Source organism: Sceloporus occidentalis, unplaced genomic scaffold (genome assembly GCF_023333645.1).
Source record: "Sceloporus occidentalis isolate IW3139 unplaced genomic scaffold, rSceOcc1.0.p SCAF_1, whole genome shotgun sequence".
Lineage (NCBI taxonomy): Eukaryota > Metazoa > Chordata > Lepidosauria > Squamata > Phrynosomatidae > Sceloporus > Sceloporus occidentalis.
Genome location: NW_028316981.1, coordinates 128,593,528 through 128,616,909, shown reverse-complemented (window position 1 = coordinate 128,616,909; position 23,382 = coordinate 128,593,528). Strand labels below are relative to the sequence as shown.

Here is a 23,382-nt window from a genome sequence, read left to right as displayed (position 1 = left end):
ACAGATACCCTTCCTTTATTATCAAAAGAAAATGGTTGGCTTCAGATCCAACATTCACATTCACAACAGAGGAAAGGAAAATTACAAATCATTGATTTTTTTTTTGAATGAATGAATGAATGGGTGCACTGGTTGGTTTTAAAATAAATAATGGACTAAAATTATTTGGACAGCCATTCCTTTAATATTTAAAGAGCTGTAAGAATAAACTGAACACAGCTGGGAAGTGACCTAAATTCCACTTGTTCTAAATTTCATTAGAAAGTGGATTTGTTTGCCTGCCAAGAATGTGACCAAGGCTGTTTGCCGCTTGTAAGAATGACTTTATCAGCAGAATTCAAAAAAGTATACAGTACAGTTAACACTGCTTGGTCTGGTTTGCTTCCACAGCTTCAGCTTTTAAAATTGTGCTTGCCAGTGCAAAATAAAGACTAGAGGCAGAAGTACTTGCACAGGCTGCTTATACTGGATAAATGGAAGTGGATTTGCTTTGAGTTTAAATAAACATCAGCCTTAGTCATTCCCATCTATGGGAAGTGCTTACCCATCTTCCACTCAATATGTCTGCAGTAAGGATGTGTGGCATAAACAGAATGTACCACGGGATGCAACAATAGCTGTGACCTAATTCAAGGGCATTGGCTGTGTGCCAGCCTCCCAATAATTCCTAAGGTTCCTGTCTGATCTCTTACCGCAGCACACCATGTTAATATTTGTGCTATGATCATCCTTTGTGACTTTAGGATCTGTTCAATGAATAGGAAATTCCAGTTTCAGACATCAGACTTCTATAGGTATAGTGGTTGCAATTTATTAATTTTCCCAGTCCTTTAATTATGTCACAATAATTCTTAATTATTTCTTAACTAGTGTCCCAGCACTACTGGTAATTGCACTTTTGATACCAGTAAGATTTGGGTTGTACCAACAGAAGGGATCTTGTATATAGTTTTATATATATATATATATATAAGGCAGGTTGTACTGATTTAGAATGTACCACCATCTTAACAAGATTTGAATGCATTTGCTACTGAAAGGGATACAACGTTTTGTGCTGCATGCTAAATATACATTCTTTCTCTGGAGGTAGACAAATATATACTAGTTTATAATAAGTCATCCATGGCTACAGGATAGCATTTTTTTTTTGTGAATCACAATTGTGAATTATGATTCACAAGAACAACAACAAAATCACATGCTATCTTGTAGCCATGGGTGATTTATTATATTGTGAATTAATTGTGCAGTGACAGATATGCCACAGCCACTATTCATTTGCAGGGGGAGGACAGAAAGTGATGGTGATCATTATTTCTGTTTCCCTTCTTGGCAGAAAGGGAGACTCAGGGGTAAAACAGACTAGTGTGAAGAAGTGGCCAGAGGCCATTTGAGCCCTGATCGGGCCGGGAGTATGGTGACCAGATGGTGGGCCATGGCAACAGTCCTGAATGGGCCGCTGGCTGGAGCAGGTTTCATAGAATCATAGAGTTGGAAAAGACCACAAGGGCCATCCAGTCTGGGTATCACCTTCACCAGATAGGTATTGCTTGGCTTTCAAAGTACTGCTGCTGTCATCTTAGTTGTCGCTATCTTTTATTGGAAGCATTAAATTAGGGTCTTCCCTTGACTGCTACATCTATATTTTTAAAAAATGTTCAGTCACCCTTCCCATATGCGGCTTTGACTTTTGTGGATTTTATTATTTGTGGATTTGATTTTCTATGAATCTCTAGAACTCTGCCGTTCATTTACCACAGAGTTGCACTAGAGGACCTAGAGATTCCTAGAGGCATCCTCTAGGCATTTGTACTTCCTCCAGCATGATTCTACAGTCAACTTCTGGCAGATATTGACCATAGAGTTATGCCTGGGTGTTCTCTCAGGTAAAAATAAAAGTGAATTCTTATTTGTGTGTTTGTTTTTTTCATTTTCCTAGGGGTCCTGTGCCCCTAATCCCATCAAATGTGGAGAGCTCTCTATAGTTAGGATTGTTCCTGCCTGTTCTCAACTGCATTTTTTTCTAAGTTAATTTAAACTGAAATGTGTTTAGAAAAGCAGGATATAAACTTTTTACTGCAAATAGCAATAAAATCTTTAGTGTTGCTCCACCTATCACAGTGGTTGCTGAGTGCTTTGACCTAAGCATGCTTGAAATGTGTTAATCATCACAAATCTACGTTGGTGCACACACAAAAACTATGGAGTGTGTCATTGTCAGTAAAAGAAACAGTTGCCTCTCAGCTGTTTCTTTTCAAAGTTATCGGCTCTAGTTATGAGACATAAGTTTAGCTCAGAAGTTGGTGCTAAGAGTGCTTTTCAGGGCTCCTGAGCTCTATAAGCTGTGCAAAACCAAAATCAAAAACAAGTATGGATTTTTATTGCATGTGTATAATTTATGAAGGGTCCAGTGTCCAGTTTTTCTTGTGCTGGGGAACATCACCACTTCAGGCTGAGAACATAGAACTGTATTAATAATTTCTTAGCAACAGTTCAATAGGAAGCTTTGAAGTGGAATTTTACTGTTATTTTCCCTCCTCCTGACCATATCCAGTTCTATTTCAGACTCATTCATTATAATTCAGTTAAAATTATTCTCCCCCCGCCCCCACTCAACACACATATATATCCCTGACGTAAAAAGCCTGTTTATTTGTCCCCCGCCAACCCCTTTTCTGAAAACCCTCAGGCTTGGAACAGCTGACATGAGTTGCTTACAAGGACGTTGTATTTCGCTGGAGAAACCACAAGAGGTGATTCACACACACACAAAAATCACATGCCGTCTTGTGGCCATGGATGATTTATTATACACTAGTATATGTTTGCGTTTCTCTAGAGAAAGAATGTATATTTATCAGGAAGCACAGAACATTGGGTCCTTTGCAGTTGCAAATGGGTCCAAATTTTGTTAGAGTTGTTATATATTCTTAAATCAGTACAACCCAATTCCTGTTCCTCTTCAGAATTTATACCCTCATTCTGAGACATTCTGACACAATTCTAGAGCTGGAAGGTCCTACAGTTTTCCCTGCTGTGTAGGAATACACAACTAAATACACAACTAAAACACTCCTGAAAGATGCCCATTCCGCCTTTGTTTGAAGACCTCCAAAGAAGGAGAGTTCCTCACTTTCCAAGACAGTCTATTGCACTATAGCAAAGTTGTTCTTAATGTTTCAGTGGAATTTCTTTCTTTTCTTTTTTTCAGAACAATTCTCTATCACATTTCTTTACATCGCCCAGCTTTTCATTATCAACTAGTAAAAAGCAGGAAACATATTCATGCTTAACCATGTTGGACATAAAGCAAAATAAAACAAAATATAGGTCTGTGACTCCAGCACCATCATCCTCCCCCTTTTCTTCTCCTGTATGATTTTTACACTTTTTTTTTTTGCCTGATGAAGAAGCCAGTGGAGCTTCAAAAGCTTGCATGATGTGTTTTGTGCAGTTTGGGAGGCCAATAAAGTTATCACTCTTTTGTGAATTTTGGATTTTGCTTTATTTTGCTGTATGACCTGAACATGTTTCCTGGATTTGAAGATGCCAAGTTTAGTCACTACAGAGGAATTAAGGACTAGGACTTACCTCTTTGAAGTTTCTAGCTCCAACAAAGATGAAACATTTTTTGGACTATAATTGACTGAGTTACCTATGCAGTGCCTAAAGTTTTTTCCCAGATGTAGCAGTATACAGACTTTTCGAGAAATTCATGTTTTTTGCCTAAGAAATGGCCTGGGACTTCATCGAAGACAGAAACATTTGGGATCCAAAGAGGAGATACTTTACTGCTGCTAAGGGAGTTTAACTTTTACTATCCTCTGACTCAGTCACCACATGCCTGAGACAGATGTGTCCTCTACCTGCACTGAGATCCCTTCAGACCAACTGAACAACAACAGAAATAGCATCTAATACAAAATGTAGGTACGTGACTCCCTTCTTCTCCAACATGATTTTAAAAGATCTTTTGCCTGATGAAGAAACCAGTGGTGTTTCAAACACTTGCACAATGTGTTTTGTGCATTTTGGTTGGGCAATAATGTATTGCTCTTTTGTGGATAGTACAAGGCAAAAGGATCTTCTGTACATTTTCTAGGTAAACATCAGCCTGTAGTCAAGATGGCAGATGTTATTAATGGGGAAGGACACACAAGCTAGGAGAGGCTGGAGCAGTTTGGGGTGGGGTTTTGTTTTGTTTTTGCCTTACCCTAATGGGAAGGGTAAGTTTCCACCCCTTCCTCTCCTCTCCCCTCCTGTTGAATTACCCAAATGCAGACTACTTTTACATTTTGAACTCATTTTGCAGCAACTGAAGTAAACTGAGGTCAAAGGAGAAAAGTGGGAGGAGGAGAGAAAAACTGGAACATTCTTAAGAGCAGCTCAAAAAATGGGACAACAGAGGATTAATTGGGGCTGTCCCTGCCAAATCTGGATAGTTGGAGGGAGAGAAAAATTTGAAAGAGAATGGGGAATGGTGATAGATTACTTAAAACATTCAGCATAATAACCTATGTGAAAACATCAACATAGATAAGTTGATGATTTGAGAATTAAAAACATTTATAGACTGACACAAATCTTTATTTGTCTGTCAGATTTAGGAACGTATTCCATATCTAAGACAAAGGACTTTCTTTAATTCTGGCATCCTATATAGAAAAGGAAAGGTTCATATAACAGAGTTACCTTAAATATAATTTGAAATCTGAGACTAAGACGATAATAAATAAATAATAAAAACTTTATTTATATACCGCCTTTCCTGTAGATCAAAGCGGTTTACAATATAGTGGGTATGTGACACATGTTGCAATACAGAACAATAAAACACCTCACTAGTTACAATTCACAGTTTCATAAAATCTGAGCCATATCGCGACCATTAAAACCAACAGTTATGGGGGAAGTTCCTACCTTCTTGGACATCTCATGGACGATGATTTGTAAAGTAATGCAATGCATGGAATCCTGTAAAAGGAGGAATTTAATGGTAAAAATAATAGATTAACCAAGCCAGAAGAGGAAGTACTAAGTTTATGTGTTTGCCAAAATGTTTGTCTTTGATGTTTGTTGTTGGAATCTCACAATATTTAATAAATAAATATGCTGAAGAGATGGTGTGCATGAGGCAAAACTCAGTGGGAGGATATAAGAGAGTCTCCATTTTTTAAAGAAACCTAAATTTTAAAATTTAAAATTAAAAAGTGACATTTTAATTTAAAAAATCTTTTTAAAATTTACTTTAAAAGCATCACATCTTACCAAATGTTCACTTTAACCACATGAAAGTATGTACATGTAAATACATTTAGGCTATGAGCATGATAAAGTATAATTTGAGTTTTCTTACTTATTTATGTCGCAACTATTACCATTTCATTCAGTGATATATGGGAATTGCAATTTATGAGTAACGTTAGTACAAAACAAAAACCCCATTATGGTTTGGTCTGGGAGGGGGTCAGTGGAGTGTGTGACCCCATAAGCTCCCACACTGGTTGATGCCAACCATAGTGATGCCACTGCTCCCCCTGCCACACTTAATGCCTGTCACTTCTCTGTCCTTTTAAAAGTGCCAGCTTGGTCCTGCTAGTTCCATGTGGCAAGGAAGAGGAACAGCTGTCATGTGAGCAGGAGGTGGAAATGAAAATGAGTCTGGCACAAAGAAGAGCAACTATAAGAGAGCAGGAGATAGTTCAGCAGCAGGAAAGATGGGTGAGAAATGAAAGGGATAGGTGATGGAGGGATAGCAGTAAATGGAAAGTCAAGAGAAGTAGCAGACAGACACAGAAAAGAGGTCAGAATGGGGACTGTAAAAGGAGTGAGTTTAGGTAATAACAGTGGGATCCTCTGAACGGGGGGAACAACACACTTCACTAGCCCAGGCATTCTATCTCCTGCTTTTCACTCATGCACAGGTCATAGATTTTACATCTTGTGTTTTTTTTCTAAATCAGGAAGGAATAATTTTATGGTAATGGGTGGAAATAATCTTCACAATAACTGACAAAAAGAGGCAATTAGAAGAGGCTATTTGAGAGGGAAATGATCACAAATCCCACAATTTTGATAGACTGGATAAAGGACAGGATCTGCAAACAAAATCTTCTCAATTAAAGAGTTGTGAACTCTTATTATACAAGTCAGGCTGTTGATCCACATGCCTCTATAATTCATTCCATTACTTTTTATACCATGTAGTAACCTGTTCCTATTACTCATGATAGTCATGGAAAAAGTGAAGTCCTTGTATATTCCTTGTTACGTTGTTCATTGCTCTTCCTTTATTTTCTGTTGCTTTTTTGGGGGGAGGAAGCAACCATTCGGAATGACAACAGCATGGACAGCACTTGAAAAACCCCTGTCAAAAGGCTTCCTCAAATGCCCTTCAAATAACTAGAAGTGCTTTTACTTCTCACAATGCTTTTACACATGACTGTTATACCCTTGTTACCCAACTGACAATAAGCCAAAAGGTGTTAGTTTTAGGGGGCAAATTTCTACCAACTCCTCTCTCCACTTTACCCCACATCAGCCTTCCAGATTATAACAGCCTCCATCCATGGGTCTTGGGAGTAATGAGGGTGGGGGTTACAGGTGAAATATATCAGCCTGCATCAGCAAAATGTCAAAGAGTGAAATACGCCTGGATGCGAGCTATTTAATAATCTGGTACCCAAATTCTTTGGGCAAGTCACACTCTCTCAGCCTCAGAGGATGGCAGTGGCAAATCTCGTCTGGAGAAACTAACCAAGAAAATCACATGATAGGTTCTCCTCAGGGTCTCTATAAGGCAGAAATGACTTGAAGGCACAGAACAACAAAACCCAAATTTTAATTTCAGCATGAAAATATGAATTTATATGACCAAATCTCACATTTTTACAAAACTTTTAATGATTTATTTTAGAAAAAAAAGAATACTGAGACTGGCATTTTGCTTAGTTTCTGGGAAGTTCTCCAAGCTTCCCCTATTGATGTTTTTATTTCTGTGACATCAGCAGAAACTCTGCCCTTTCAGAAGCCTTGTGAATGGTGAATGACAACATTCACTGCAGTTTTGTGACCATTCAAAACTGGTAGTAGTTTGTCAGCTTTGCAGAACTTATTGTCATCACCTGGCCTTCCTAATTAAGAACATCTATGAGTCAGGTTTGGGCCTTGGACATCTATCAACATTGGTCTGCGTAAAAATTTGAGCAATGGCATATTGACTTTGGAAGGTGAAGTCAGAATGTTGGCAGCAGAATTCACTTGGCTAACACTCAGTCCCTTGCGTTTTAATCTTCCCCCATGCCTTTAAAAAACAAAACAAAAACTGCAATGCGTAAATGAGGATGGTGACCAAGCAGAAGTGATATGGAAAGCCGAGGAAAAAGAAAAGGCAAATTCAGTGTTACTGGTTCTTAAGCAATAGATTGAAAATACGAACTACAAATATTGTGATAGCATTGTTTAAAGCTACAGCACAGCCACATTTGGCACATCATGTATGGTTATGGCTGCCTAGGGTCAAAAAGGATACTGCGCCACTGTAAAAGGGATGATGACAACTAAAGGCCAATTAAAACGATCATAAGAGTTTGGAGCACATTTCTATACAAAATGAAAAGTTTTATTTTTGGGAAAGAGAGAATTGTGAGGAGGCCAGGATAGAGGTTTCAAAATCATCAGGAAAAAACCCATGACTGATGACCTTGTTCCTACAGCAACATCTTGTTTGGATATCATAGCAGTCAACATACTTTTGTTAAATGTGAAGCTTTGCCTCAGGGCAACCTATCTTGCTCACACAGAAATCTGACATGAAACCTATAATAACACTCCGCTGAGCTTTATGCAGTATAGCACTATATCTGACACAAGTTCAAAACTGCTTGATCTGAAAAAATGTCCATTTTCAGAGACTATGTTCTAAAAACTAGAAAGGCACCAGATCTCATCTGACCTTGAAAGCTATGCAGGGTCAGCCCCGGTTAGTACCTGGATGGCAGACTTCCTATGACTCCCAGTGTTGTAAAATATATTTCTGAAGAAGGAACTGGTAAAACCACTTCTATGTGTAATCCTTGCATAAGAAAACTATGAAAGTCATGGAGTCACCCTAAGTTGACAGGCAACTTGAAGACACATACATGCATACATACATATTTGCAGAAAATGACTACATAGTGAGTATTTTTCTTACTAATTCCATACGTAGAGCAAATTACAATTGCTTAATCAGATCATTTTAAAAACACTCTGCTAGAATTTCCAACAAGACACTATTGAGGGAGCCAGGCGAAATTTCTTTACATTAAGTTACATTTAGGCCTTTTACAGATTGCCAAAATAAAGCTGCTTTGGGTCTCTTTGGAGGTATGCTGTTTAAATGATGCATGGGTCCTAAGAATCCAGAAGCTGCACCAAAGCTGCACTCCAGTGCTTTGGAATAGAGTGTGGCTTTGGCGCGACCTCCGGACTCTTAGGACCCATGCATCATTTAAATAGCATATCTCCAAAGAGACCCGAAGCAGCTTTATTTTGGCAGTCTAACAGGCCTTAGATACTTATTCCAGCAGTGATTGAAGTGTTTAATACCAAAAGTGTGGCATGATTATTATATGCTTCCACCATTTGGATAAGAGCTTTATCTTCTGGCTTGGATAAACAACAAGCAAGATTCCTGAAGTCATTGTTTCAATTTCCAAATTTCATTCCTAATTGTATGTTTTTGCTGGAAACAGGGAAAGCCCCTTATCCAAGCTTGGTGGCTTGCCTTCATGTTATGGATGAAGATTACAGTGTTTAGTGAGGGCTTAGGTCTCCTTAAACATCTGGCACAAGTAGGGTTGCCATAAGTCTGGACCTCCAAACCGGGACAAATGTAGGACAAATGTAGGACAAAATTTTCAAATGGAGGGCACATTTTTTTTTAAAATGGAGGACCCGCGGAAAAAATTGATGGTTTTAAAAAATGTTAATATAAATACATGTTTCTTAGGCATGATCAAAATGGAGGACATTTGGGCATTATTCCTAGACAGATGACAGAAATGTACTTTCCCTTTCTGTCCACCCCCCTCCCCCCATTCCCAACAGCACATTTGGGCATTGAACATGGCTTTACTTAAGATGGCAATCTCTTGCATATTTCAGAGGCTTATTCCATAACCAAACTCTTTGGGTTTCATACTGAATATGTCAAGGTGATTTAACAAGTAGTGGGTTTGCCCTCAGATTCAACTGTACTTCTCAGAAGTGTGTATTTGGTCAAGGGACTTTGGTTTTTTTTCCACTGCGCATGAGTTTGTAAAAATCAGAGCAACTTACATTGGTCGTGCCTCAGAAGCTGGCTCATTTCATCATCATCACCATCATCACTATCCTCTTCCTCCTCCTCCTCTTCTTCCTCCTTGTCTTTCCTCCTTCCTCCTTCCTCCCTCCTCCCTTCCTCCCTCCTCCTCCTTCCTCCTTCCTTCCTTCCTCCCTCCTCCTCCTTCCTTCCTTCCTCCCTCCTTCCTCCCTCCTCTTCCTCTGCCTCCCAGGCCCAAGCGGAGGAGGAGGTGGGTGGCTGCCTTGGCGCACTCCTCCCGCCTGCGCGCCAAGGCAGCAGGCAGGCAGCCACCCACCTCCGCCTCGCGCGCCTCTGCGCGACCATGCTAGGCGCTTGCCTTGGGCCCGGCAGGCAGAGGCAGAGGCAGAGGAGGAGGCAGAGGTGCCTGCCTGGCTTGGCGCTCCCCGCCCGCCCGCGTGCCAAGGCAGCAGGCAGGCAGCCACCCACCTCCGCCTCAGCCTCCTCCTCTGCCTCCACCTCCCAGGCCCAAGGAAGTGCCCAGCGCGGAGGCGGAGGAGGCAGTGGGTGACTGCCTGCCTGCTGCCTTGGCGCACGTGCGGGCGGGGAGCACCAAGCCAGGCAGGCACCTCTGCCTCCTCCTCCGCTTGGCGCGGCCTGGAACGGAGGAGGAGGAGAAGGAGGTGCGCCTCCTGCACGTGCCCGCGCCCACTCCCCACTTCCCCGCCTCCCTGCCACCTTTCCCCGCAATCCCACGTCACCCACCTCCTCCTCCGTTCCAGGCCACGCGGCCGCGTGCAGGAAGCGCACTGCCTCCTCCTTCGCTTCCTCCACGCAGCTGCGTGGTCTGGATGGAGGAGGAGGAGGAGGTGGGTGGCGCGGCCGCACAGGGAGGCGGGGGAAGGTGGGTTGGCGCTGCGCGGGCCCCGAATCGGGGGCTGGGGGCCAAACCGGACCGGGACCGGGAGGGGGCCCCCAAAAGCAGATTTGTCCTGGGGGCCGCCAGGATATGGCATCCCTAGGCACAAGGTAAATATGTTAGTTCCTGGTCCAAGTATGTAGCTGAGAAAGCTGCATCGATTTGTCGCTCCTCATCTCTTCTTTCCAGCCTTGGTTTGTATACTGCTCCCAAGTCTGTCAAATTAAGACTTAGAAACAGCTTTCTGCAATAGTGCATTTGTATTCTTATGACTCTTGTTTCTCTACACATACATTATGATGGCCTTTTTCATATAGCCAATTACTGTATATACTCATCTCTAAATCTAAAAATCTATGCCCAAAATTGACTCCAAAATCCTAGGTCGACTTATTTACGGGTCAGCGTGGTAATGTGATAGCAGCTCTTTCAGATTTCCCCATGCAGTTTCTTTCTGTCCTGAGCCAAGCAGAAAGAGTCCTTGGTGATTGATTGATTGATTGATTGCTGTTTGTTTAACAGTCCCTCTCCCACCCACGGACTTCTCTGTCTCAGAGTGAAGGCTGAAACACTGAAGATTCCTATTGATTGCTGCTTCCCTCTTGCTGCTTGCCTACACATACTGAAGGAGACTCCAAGTTTTACACTTGACCTATTCATGGGTCATGCCAAAATCCATAATTTTGGCCCCAAAACTTGCCCTCAATTTATACATGAAGTCGACTTATAGTTGAATATTTATGCTATTTGCTAAGCCTGTTTCTAGGTAAGTATCACTGCTTTTTCTCTAAGGCTAGATGCAATATATATTCCATAGACCTACATCATGGTAGATTTGCTGGTGTTCCATATGCCGAAAGAAGAGGCCCATGTAGTCACTTGGAAGTAGAGTCTATGAAACATATTTTATTATACTATAGTCTTTACTACTAGATTTGACAAGCCAAAATGTATCCATTATTAAGATGAATGGAAGATCAGATCTTTTAATGTAATGTAAAATACTTGTTGGAAGATAAATGCTTGAATGTCACTCTTGAAGTCACTAAATTTCTGAGGCAGCTAGGATTGGAACGCTCTATATATAAAGGGATAGTGAGAGTTAAATCTAGCAACCCCCTTGATTCTTGTCCTATTGTAGGAAATTTTGATGACTTGTATCTCTTGATTGTATGTGTAAATTTTTGGCCCCAAAAAGACATACTGATTGAAAGACATACTTATTCAGTCCAGTTTTCCCCCTTTAGGCTGGGGAGGAGTGGAGATTAAAGTTTATAATGAGTGAGTTTTAAACTCTTTTCTATTATGAATGAGTTCTAAACTCTTTTCTATTACACAAAAATAATAAATCTAACATTTATGAAACAGTATGGGGTGTTTTCATTTTTAGGCTCCTTCTTGCCTCCTCATTTACTTTAGGAATAAAATGGGATAAAGAACTATACATCTGAATAAGTAAACCCAGCATGCTACACATTTTATATAACCATTTATTTGTACATTAAAAAGCAGAACTGAATCATTTATATTGTTCAGCAAAAAGATTGCATTTCATATATTAATGCATTAAAGGCAAAGAACATTCACTAATATGAAGAACTAGTTTGAACAGCTTTTCCATAAAATGTCTCTCATTGGCACTGCAAGTGCATGAGTTGGGTGTGTGTGTGTGTGATCCCAGGGGTATGCGGTGAGTCCAGGAGGGGAAGAGAAAGGGACTAGAGTAAAATATGAACACAGCAAAGGAGGCACTCCGAGAGGAAGGAAACAGTCAATAGTAATAGCATTTACATCTCTGTACCACTTATCAGTGAACTCAGCACTCTCTAAGCCAGGGGTAGGCAACCTGCGGCCCACGGGCCGGATGCGGCCTGGCGAGGCCTTGGGACCGGCCCCAGCCCGGTCCTGCTGCCGATTGCCGCCGGGGCCTTTGGCCTCTTGCGCGCAGGGGCAAGGGGGGCAATTGTCTATAGATGCCTCAGAAACATGCATTTATATTAACATTTTTTAAAAAATCAGCAAAATTTTTTGCGTGTCCTCCACTTTTTTAAAAAAAGTGTCCACCATTTGAAAATGTTGTCCTACATTTGTCTTGGTTTATTTATTTATTTAAATTTTTTAAAAATTATTTAATTATTTATTTTTTGGCTTCGGCCCCCCAGTTGTCTGAGGGACAGCAACCCGGCCCCCGGCTCAAAAAGGTTGCCTACCCCTGCTCTAAGCAGTTTACAGTGCTGGGTACTCATTTTACTGAACTATGAAAGGATGGAAGGCTGAGTCAACCATGGACCCTGGGATTGAACTCTTAACCCTGTGGCTGCACAAGTGCTCCAGAGAAACAGGGCAATTCATTGCTCCTGTGCTCTGATCCTTGAGCTGGCCACCTCTTGATGCTATTCTGAGGAAGGGAGGAGCTGGAAAAGGCAGAAGAAGAGGGGAGACATACGCTTATTTATTGATTTGAATCTTCAAATTTGGGGGAAAGGGATCCAAACAAGGATAAAGAAAAGATAAAGCCTTTTAAAAATCAATTAATTCCAGATTTACGTGTTTTGGGAATATGGTATGAACATTTCCCATACATACATTTGCCCCACTAAATTATACATGTATATGAGATTAAAATATTAGGACTACGTTTATTGAAACTCAGAGAAACAAAACAGCAGCTATTACATTTAGAAAGGATTTATATTGAGGAGAGGTACAAGAGTGGTGTACACATACAAGAATGCTGATAGGGTGGCCCATCTCCCACACTGGATTGACTCTTACTTTGAATTTTTTTTTTCTTTGCACAAAGGAATGCCTTTCAAAGTCTTCAGTGTGGCAGCTTTGTTATTTGTTGGCAACAAAAACAATAAGATCTAGTTATCTACCCTTGCTTATCTAGCAGTTGTTGTTGTGTGCCTTCAAGTTATTTCTAGCTTACGGTGAACCTACCATGGGGTTTAATTGGCAAGATTTGTTCAGAAGAGGTCTGTACAACCCACGGCCTGAGGGTGGTCATAAGTTGAAAGTGACTTGAAGGCATACAACAACAACAATATGGCAAACCTGCCATTCACAGCCTACTAGGGTTCCTAGATTCTGATAAACTAGTTTCTATAAACTGCAATGAACCATAAAAATCACTATTTTGTGACAAAGGGTTTGTTGACAGTGACCTTTGAGAGTGATGGGGAGGAACTAAGGCAATTCTTGTACATTACAAGCTGAATCCTTAAATGCTAGTAGCCTGAGATGAAACTCTGTGAACGCTGTGACCTTACATAGGTCATGACTCATTCCAGGCACAGTCTCCACTGCCACTAAATTATATACCAGAAGGCAGGAAAATCAGTATTATGATGTGTTTTCAAGTATGCAACATACGTAGATGTTGAGTTTTGCATTCCCATTTCCAGCTATTGAAAATGCAATTGGCTAATGCATTATGTCCATAAACAACAACCAGCAATATTAATATTAAAAATTTCCAGTAACCCACTGTTTAGTCATGCAGAGACTTGCTTCTGTGTTGTTAACAAGAAATGACTCAATAATAATATAAATACTGATCTTTTCCCTCTGTAAAAGCATGTAGGTTATGTATATTTACTGTAGTTTCTTGAGTATCTAAGCAGCAGTTTTCAAAGAGCATTCCTAAGAACAGTGGTGCTGATGGAAAGCCCAAAAGGAATTGTCCTGTTAAAAGATTGGTAACAGATGATTTCACTTTTGTGAAAGGTGTGCTTGTTCATGGTGTTCAATCTTTCCTTGCAAAATGCAAACATAATCAGTTGCTGGGGTGATTTTGCCTGTATAAGGCAAGCAAAACACCTCTCACTCTCCACCCTTTGATAACACAGAAAGAGACCTCTCTTCTGAAGAGTTGTGATATGGGACATGATTTACTCACTGTGGTTTCTTTTAACCATTCAGAAACTGTTGTGATGGTACTGGAACATGCAGTTTTACTGGATTATATTGTGATCACACTTAACCATGACACACTTAACCGTGACACTTAACCGTTGGTGTATTAACTGAAGAAAGGAGCCTTAGGCAGAATACAGACCGCCCAAAGCGGGCGGTCTCCCGCCGCCCTAGTTTGCTCCACGGGGAAGCCGCAGCCTCCAGACCACGGGGCTACCCCACAGAGCAAAAAGAACCCTTAAAAGACAGGTTCTTTATGCGGCGTGCTTGTGACACTGCAATACGCCAATGGTGCACTTGCGGTGTCACAAGCGTGACAGGACATGCAGACGCTAGGTGTCCGTCATGTCAAAGTGGCGGCACCCATGTAGATAGGGCGCCGCCATTTAGAAGTCCTGGCGACGTACTAGGGTTAGGGAGCGTCTAAAAGCTACGCTTCCAGGCAACCCTAGTGCGTCATCAGGACGTACTAAAAGGCCCATGTAAACAGGGCCTAACAAAACTAACCTGAAAGTTTTATTATCTCACCTACTTTTGTGCGTGTGTGAGAGAGGGTAAAGCAATGTAATACAGTATATAAAATACCTTTAATATAGACAGGCAGACAGGCAGACAGAGAGAGACAGGCCTTAGGGCTGAGCCCTGGCATTAACACAATAATAATAATAATAATAATAATAATAATAATAATAATAGCCTTTTGCAAACTGAGGTGCCCTGATGGAAGCAAGGAAGTGAAAGGGAAATAGCACAAGCACACATACACATGTAGCATTCAAATCTTACATAATAATAATAATAATAATAATAATAGCCTTTTGCAAACTGGGGTGCCTTGATGGAGGCAAGGAAGTGAAAGGGAAATAGCACAAGCACACACATATTCTATCTATTTGTATCACCCTGTAGCAAAAGTCGTTTGCATAGTCTGTCAAAAGTAAAAAATAAAAAGAGAGAAATCTGCCTGTGAGAGGGAGGCATGTTCCATTCTCTGCTCTCCCTCTGACTATCCCTCCCCTGAACTTTTGGCTCCATCCTCCTCCTCCTCCTTAGCCCAGATTCTGCCCTTGGCACCCTTTCTCCAGCTCCTTCCTTCCTTCTACTCCTCCTCTTCGCCCGATGAAGGGGAGGCATGTTCTGCCCTCTGCCCTCCCTCTGACCTAAATCCTTCGCCTGAATTTGACCCGGGGCAAAGTTCATATTGACGGAACCCGTTTTCCCCCCAAAAGATACAGCTTTTACTCCGCTTTCAAAAGACACGCGCCAAGGAGCATTTGCCCCTGAACGGGTGTGAAAATCTCCAATTCACTTGTGGAAGAATCGGGGTCAATATGAACTTCCCGTGCTTAATCCGGGTTCTGATCCAGGGTAAAAGGTAGTCTGAATGCCCCCCCCGTGTGATCGGGGTTTTTTTGGAAGCAATTGTGGTTCCCACTGGCAGCACCACTTTAAACTCCCCTGTCAATCATCTGACGTAAGCCCGGCTTGGAAATGGGGGGTGGTGGTGGTTGGAGGCTGAGAGAGTGTGAGGCTGAGAGAGTGTGGCAATGGAGCAAGGCAAGGTGGGGAGAGTGGAGAAGAAGAGGAGGAAGAGACCAAGGCAAGGCTGGGAAGGGAGCTTGGGGCTGGGGAAGGGACATCGCCATGCCAGGAAGGGAGAGAGGAGGAGGAGGAGGAGGAGGAGGAGGAGGAGGAGGAGGAGGAGGAGGAGGAAGAAGATGGAAATGGAGGGCACTGGGACCCAGGGAGGCCTGTGAGAAGGAGGACAGGGCATCTTTTCTTTTCTTTCTTTTCTTTCTTTTTTGTAAATACAATTAAGCGCTTAAGCAACAGAGTGGTTTAGCACGTTTGCAAGTAGTTGCTAAACCATTCTGTCCCTTCATTGCTTGGTTTTATTTTTTTTTAAAGGAACCAAACATCACACCAATAATGATAAGACAGCACATGGGGGTGGGGGTAACATCTCCCAAAAATGGGGAGGGATGGTAAACAGTGTTCTGCCATTAGTTCCTCTCCTCCAGAATGCTACGATTCCAATCTGTCGTTCTCTCTTGCTTGACAAGCTTTGGAATAGTGTTTTTTCAAAAGAACCTCTTTTTAGCTGGTGTCTGGAAAAAACGGTTTTTTTGCTTTTACCTCGCTTCTTCATGACAGATTCGATCACATTGCGACAGGAACCGAGTTCAAATGGGAATGAGAGTCACTTAATTTGCTCAGCAATCCGATTCTTTTTATCGTGGGAATGGGACCTCTGTTTGTCACACTAAAATGAATAGAAAGTACCAGGTCAATACATGCAATAACAAAAAATGTATAATGATAATATTTTGATGCATCGCACATAATTGGTAGGTTCAATATATTAGGTGTTACTCTGACATTCTGTAGAATGGATAAAACTTGGAATGTATAGGGTACCAGCTAAACTTAGATGTAACAAGTTATAAGAAATGTACGCCCGGTACACACCGCCAGGGAGCGGTGTCCTGGTGGTGATAGTAGTGCTCGGGACTATGCACCAACTACACGGTCCCGAGCCCTACTACATGTGGGTGGCACCATAATTGCGTGGCACTGACCACACAAAGGGCGTATCTGTGACTTGTGGGCATCTGAGTGCCCACACGTCTTCTACAGTACAAAGCCCTATGACGGATTGCTCCAGGATGCTCCTTTTTTTTGCTGTGCAGCAGTACCGCACTGTTTGGTTGCTGCGATAACACTGTGCAACCAAAAGGGACAACATTTCTCTGCCTGTCTGTCTCAGCTCTTAGTTATTGGTAACTGGTTTACTTTTCTAGGTAACAAAAAAGTAATGAAGTTATATTTGAAAGTCAGAACAAGTAGCAGCAAGGTTTTCTTCCTAGTGTAATGGATCATGTTTTAATTACTTTCATAAGTTATTTTCCAGGAACACATTTAGAGACATTTAACAGAAATTTCCCAGTTTTATGCCATTGTCATATTAATCCTAAGATTTTGCCTCCTTCAGAAAAGTTATAGAAGGTAATTGGGGCAGGAGTAAAACAGCAGAACAAGTAATGTAATGAGCTACTCTCCAAGCACAATGTAATAGGTAATGACAACAGGCCACTCTGCAAACACTTTTGAGAAAGTGTTTTAAGTTTTAAGATTGTTTTAAAAGTAAGTAACCGTTCAAGCTCTGGTAGCCAGTCTATGCCATTATCATCACAAGTGACATAGGAAATGGAGGGAAATTCGTGTTATACTTTGGAGGGGGCTGGAAGCAAAGGGGGCTATGGGTCTACCAACAGAATAGACAGTACCAACAGTATCCTGCCAGCTGTTCAGGCACTGTTTTGATACCTGCATCCAGTTCTTAGACCAAAACCACTCAGGTTTGCTCTACATACATACTGAAATGCACACTAGAATGACACCAGAGTGATTCAAGTGCAACACAAAACTCAACCATGGTTTAGAATTACAGGAATGAACAGTACAATTCTCAAGATGATACAATTGTTTTGCACATGCAGAGATTGAAAGCTCTCTAACAATTCAGATCTAGTAACCTATGGCTTTCGAAGCCTTAGCTGGGTGGACAAGACTAAACAAATCATAATTTCAAATTAGGATCAAACTATGATCCAGACGTGAAATGAAACAGCAAACTATGGGTGCTCACTAATTGCAATTTCCAAGGGGATAGCAAGGGCAAAAGGAAGGACAGACAACGCATAGTTATGTATGAATAGTACCCTATGTCTTACTGTAGAATTAACATGTAAGATGCTTTTACGAAGCATTGGCCTTTGCTTTTGTACTGCTGGCCCATAAGAACTTCCAGCTTGCCAAAAGTGAAATAAATTAAATGAAGCATACAAGCGTTTCCCTGTTTCTCTGCTTATTTCTTTTCTTTTCTGCTATGGCAACCGTTGGGTTGAAAATGTTTCCAAGCATTTGCAGCGACACAAAGAATTTTTTAGCACATGGTCTCCAGGGATATTGATGAGTGCCAAGGACATGGATTACATAGCACAATACACTGAGTAAGATGCCTTTTGGGTTCTTAATATTTAAAAGTGTAATATTGCTTTACAATACATAAGAGAGCTATGTTTTTTAAACTGAGAGAAACACCTGCTTTTCCTAAAGCTGCCTTCCAGCCTAGAAAGCTTATCAAGTTACTCAAAGTGATACTAAATGAGATACTGTACTAACTCACTGAACAGACAACAGGAGGAAGAAGCCTCTAAATCTGCCTAGGAATTTGAACATACATAATGTAAAAACAATAGTTTGGGGCATTTTGTTATTATACAGTGGTCCCTTGGTATCTGCTGGGTTTTGGTTCCAGGACTCCCTACGGATAACAAAATCTGTGAATGCTCAAGTCCCATTAAATACAATGACATTGTAAAATGGTACCCCTTATATAAAATGGGCAAAACCAAGGTGTGCTGTTTGGAATTAATAATTTTTTTCAATATTTTCAAACAGTGGATGTGTGAATCAGTGGGTAAAAAAAATCCATGGAAATGGAGGGCTGACTTGTATATTAATATAACCATAATATATGAATATAACAAAATTATTATTAATATTATTATTATTATTTCTTACCCATCTCTCCTAATGGATCAAGGAAGGGAAAAGTAACAGACTAACAACTACACAACCTCAGTTAAAAACACAAATCAGTTTAAAACAACAAACAAGACACATACATATTTAAAAATCCACCTTTAGAATTAATCATTTAAAATTTACAATTTAAAAACCAAGTGGATAGGCCTGCCGGAAGAGACTGGTCTTTAATGCTGTTTTAAATTCAGACAATGTATTCAGCTGTCAAATCTCTTCTGGCAGGTTGTCCCATATTTTAGGGGCAGCTGATGAAAAAGCCCTCTGGCTGACAGATGCCAGCCTAGTCTTGGCTGACTGGAATATTAAAGGGCACCTGAGTGTATGAGGCAGATTATATGGGAGGAGGCAACCTCATAGGTAAATGGGATCCAAACCATGTACCAATAGCAGTCTAGCAATTACATGTCTATACTGCTTATCAGTGCACTTAAGCAGTCCCTAAGTGGTTTGGCTGAGTCAGTCCTGGAGACACTCGCTGGGATTGAATTCACAACTCTGTGGCTTGTGAGTGAGTGGATGCAGTTATGGCATTTAACCACTGCGTCACTAGGGCTCCCTGGACTGGTTGGAGTTACACTCCTGCTGAAAGACTATGGTCCAAAAAACACTCTAGAAATAATCCAGTCTGAAACCGCTTTAACTGTCTTGTCTCAGTGCTAGGGAATCCTGGGAATTGTAGCTTATTGTGGCACCAGAGCTCTCTCTGAAAGAGAAGGCTCAATGGAAATGTTCACACAGGGGATATCCTGTCCTTGTCCCATTCCTGTCCTATTCTTCCTGCACAATCGTGGGAAGGACTTTCAGATGTTGAGCAGATCCTGTCATTAACCCGTCCAAAAAAGTGCGATTGACCGTGATTGTGCAAAAGATTTGCAGTTGACATTGCACAGATCCTGTAATTAACCAGCCATTAAACCAACATTAAAGCAACATTGGCTGGCATTTTGCAATAACGGAAGTTTGCATTACTGAAATGCCACTTTAATGATGGGTTAATGGCGGGATCGGTACTACAATTTGAAAGCCTTTCACACTATCGCAGTTACGAAGGGTTTATGATGGAATAAGGACCGGGGAGCGATCCCATCCCTATCCCATCTGTGTATGAAAATCTCTAATGTCTCACAAAACTAGTTCCCAGAATTCCCTAGCATTGAGCCAGGGCAGTAAAAGAGGTCTCGAACTGGATTATTTCTGCAGTGTGTTTCGGATCTCTGTTTGCAGCTTGAGGGTGCTTCTGGATCCATTGCTCCAAATGACAGCTCAGATAGTGCTTACTGTCAGCTTCAGTTGTTACAGTAGCCGCATCCCTACCTAGCACTGGAGGACCTACAGATGGTAGTGCTCATGCTGGTAACCTCAATGCTGGACTTCTGCAATGCACTGTACGTGGGGCTATCTCTGTACCAAGTCTGGAAACTTCAATTAATGCAAAACATGGCAGCCAGATTGGTTACTGGGACATCCAGGAGTGATCATATTACACCTCCAAACCCAGGTTAGGAGGACTGTTGACAGCAAGCCCCTCTGTCTTGCATGGATTCAGCTTCAATTTCTTCTTCCTCATCCAGTCCATTACATTTCAGGCATTTATTCAGAGGAGACACATAGTGGAAGAGGCAGGAAATAAATAAATAAATAAATAAATAAATAAATAAATAAATAAATATTCATATTTATATCCTGCCCTTTTCCCAAACTGGGACACTCAGGGTTGCTCACAACGTTAAAAACACAGTACAACTAAAAGCATACAAAAATAGTACATTAAAACAGAATTAGATTATTACAATATTAATTTTTTTAAACTTTATTTTAATTTTTTTACTATAAACATGAACAGTCTTGGTTCTTACAGTAAATACATTTCAACAAAAGTTTACATTGTTATAGTAGTTTTTTCCTTCTAATGCTTCCATCTTTTACTGTTTCTATAAAGACTCCATCCTTTTGATCCTTCTGGGTCTCTTTAAAATTTTCATACTTCTTTTCTTTCTTTACTTCTGCAAATTACCTATTACAATAATAGTCACAAATAAAATGGTTTCTTTCTCCACCTCCTTTCCCCCGTCTAATCTCAAGTATGACACTCATTTCCTTCCCCTTCTCTTCTTTTTAATTTCACAAATCCTTTTTTTATTTTGTCTTTTCCTTGTTATTAACTGCTATTGTTATTTTCCAAATTCAAATGTAACTTGTTTTAATATTGTAATAAAGTCAAATTGTTACAATATTAAAACAAGTTACATGTTAAAAAATAAATAAAATGCAACTAAAGATTTTTAAAATGTTAAAAATGCTTTAAATACTATCCTTAGCTGAGGCTGAAAAACCTGAGGTAGTAGGTCAACCCTTAGTGTGGATATAAAATGGGAAACGACTTGAAGGCTGTTTTATTTGATGCGTTTTAACAACCTTTGTGGTCAAATCTTCTAAAATGTGTTCTTCATGAGCCAGTTTGTGTCCCTTTCTGGGAGAAAGGTATATACTTGTCTGCTCACATTCCCTGGGGTTAGGAGCACAGGACCCCGTGAATGTGGGAAAATGCAAATAACAACAACACTATGTTTTTACCTGAGAGAACAGCTCTCTAGGAATCTCTAGGTCCTCCAGTGGAACTCTGTGGTTAACATCTGCCAGACATTGACCATAGAGTTGAGCTGGAGGAGCTACAAATGGCTAGTGGAGTGACCCCTCTAGGAATCTCTAGGTCCTTAAATGCAACTATTGATTAAAGTCAACCATAGAGTTGCGCTGGAGGACCTAGATATTCCTAGAGAGAACATATTAATAAAATCTGTGAATAATCAGATCTGCAAACATGGAGGGGCAAGTGTAGATAGACAAAACAATAAGGTACACAACAACAAAATGTGTGTTTAAAAACGTGTATTTATTTGTGAGCCAGCCACTAACTGAGGGCGGCGACGCCTAGGCCCCTTCTGCAGCTGCTGGGCCTTGCCTTTATTTCCCCTCAGGCAAGCGAAAGAAAGAACTCAGAGCAAGAAGGAGTCGCGAGGGCGCATGCGCAGAGCCCGGGCGGCCATTCCAGCGGGGGAGGGAGGAGAGAAGAAGCCATCTCCGTCAGCGCCGCTGTTGTCGCCCTCAGTGCGCAGGCGCGCGGGTTGGCAGGCGGCAGGGCCCCTCCTCTGGCCGGTCACTGGGTAACAACCAGCCGGGCCTCCGCCTCCTCCTCCTCCTCCTCCTCCTCTCTCCCGGAACCGGCGGGGAGAGCAGCAACACCGCTCGGAGGGGGCCGCCGCCAAGACGAAGCAGAAGACCAACAGCAGGAGCGGGAGCCGACATGAGGCGAGAGACCAGCCGGCCTTGGCGATAGAAGGTGGGCAAGGAAGCAGGCAGGGATGCCGGGGCCCTTCCCTCCCTCCCTCCCTCTCTCTCTCTCTCTTGTGTCTCTTTGGGGCCCTTCAATGCTCTCCTCCCCTAGATGGACCCGCAGCCCAAAATGGAGGACCAGGCGCCCCCAATGGAGGACATTTCCCCCTCCCAGGGGAAAAAGGGGAGCTTTAGCAAAGATACACTCATGGCCTATATTCATGCTTCATGGTCCGGGTCTGAATGGAGGACTTCTGGGGATTCCTCCTGGGCCCAAGGCTAAAATGGAGGACGCCCCAGGAGAAATGGAGGACATGGATCAAGAAGAGCTTTAAGAAAAGAATAGGAAGCTCATAGAAATGTAAATCCATGCGTCTTGGTCCTGCTCAAAATGGAGGACTTACCGGCCTTCCTCCTGGAGGATGATTCCTGGAAAAGGAGGACCAAGTCTGGGCACCCTCCTCCCTGCTCCTGCCACCGCCATCTTCCCCTTCACAACACCCCTCTCCTCCCCCAAGTGTTTCACATCTGCTATGGAAACACTGTCATCTGCCCTTACAACCTGATACTTGCATAGCACCCGTCCTTCTATCCATGGGCTCCTAGGTGTCTTCTCTGGAACGGTCTCTCCAAGGAGGCAGGAGGCAGATAGGGATGCAGGTGGAAGTGGGCCTTGAAGTGGGCGCCAGGGTGAACAGATGTCCTAAGCACCAAGGAAGACCAGGCACTATAAAAGGGAGGACCTTACTCAGTGAAAAGCTAAAAGCTTTCTCTCCCCCCCCCCCTTCCTCCATGTGAGGCCTGGGCCCTTTTGCCAGACTTCTGCCCCAGGCACCTGCTGCTGGGTACTTTGCAATTCAGCTGTGTCCCTCTCAGGTTTCCCAACAGTCCCGCTCCCTTCCATGGTAAGATTCACACATTGAGCTTACTCTTACAATAATAATAATAATTATTATTATTATTATTATGTATACCCCGCTTTTCAGCCAAGGCTACTTACTCTCTGGAAAAACCTTGGATGATGCTTCTAACCCCCCTTTCTTTCCTGCATCTCTTCTGGGACCGTGGTCCCATCATGCCACCCTGCCCATAGTGGCCCATAGTGGCGGAGTCCGTCCTTCCTCCCAAATCGTCCTTTCTGGCGTGCAGAGGTTCCCCTTCCCTCCGACCTCTTCCCCCCTGAGCTTCTTCCAGCCTTCCCTGGCCTGACCTTGCTTCTGGCTCTTTTCCCATGGATTGCTTTCCCCTTTGCCCTGAAATGTCCTAGTGCTGTTTTTGTTTTACCACTCTGGCCTTTCCAACTACCTCCTCCCTT

The 23,382-nt window shown here is 42.0% G+C and overlaps 1 protein-coding gene across 2 annotated transcripts in view; it reads left to right on the top strand.

Annotated features, from left to right (window-relative positions):
* Positions 1-21,814: 21,814 nt before the first annotated feature.
* The window catches only part of LOC149322124 (SEC14-like protein 1), a 57,922-nt gene continuing 56,354 nt past the window's right edge, over positions 21,815-23,382 (top strand). For both annotated transcript variants that reach the window (XM_089534954.1, XM_089534965.1), the window contains exon 1: positions 21,815-22,074. The gene's annotated coding sequence lies outside the window, so the exon portion shown is untranslated. The remainder of the gene's footprint in view (positions 22,075-23,382) is intronic.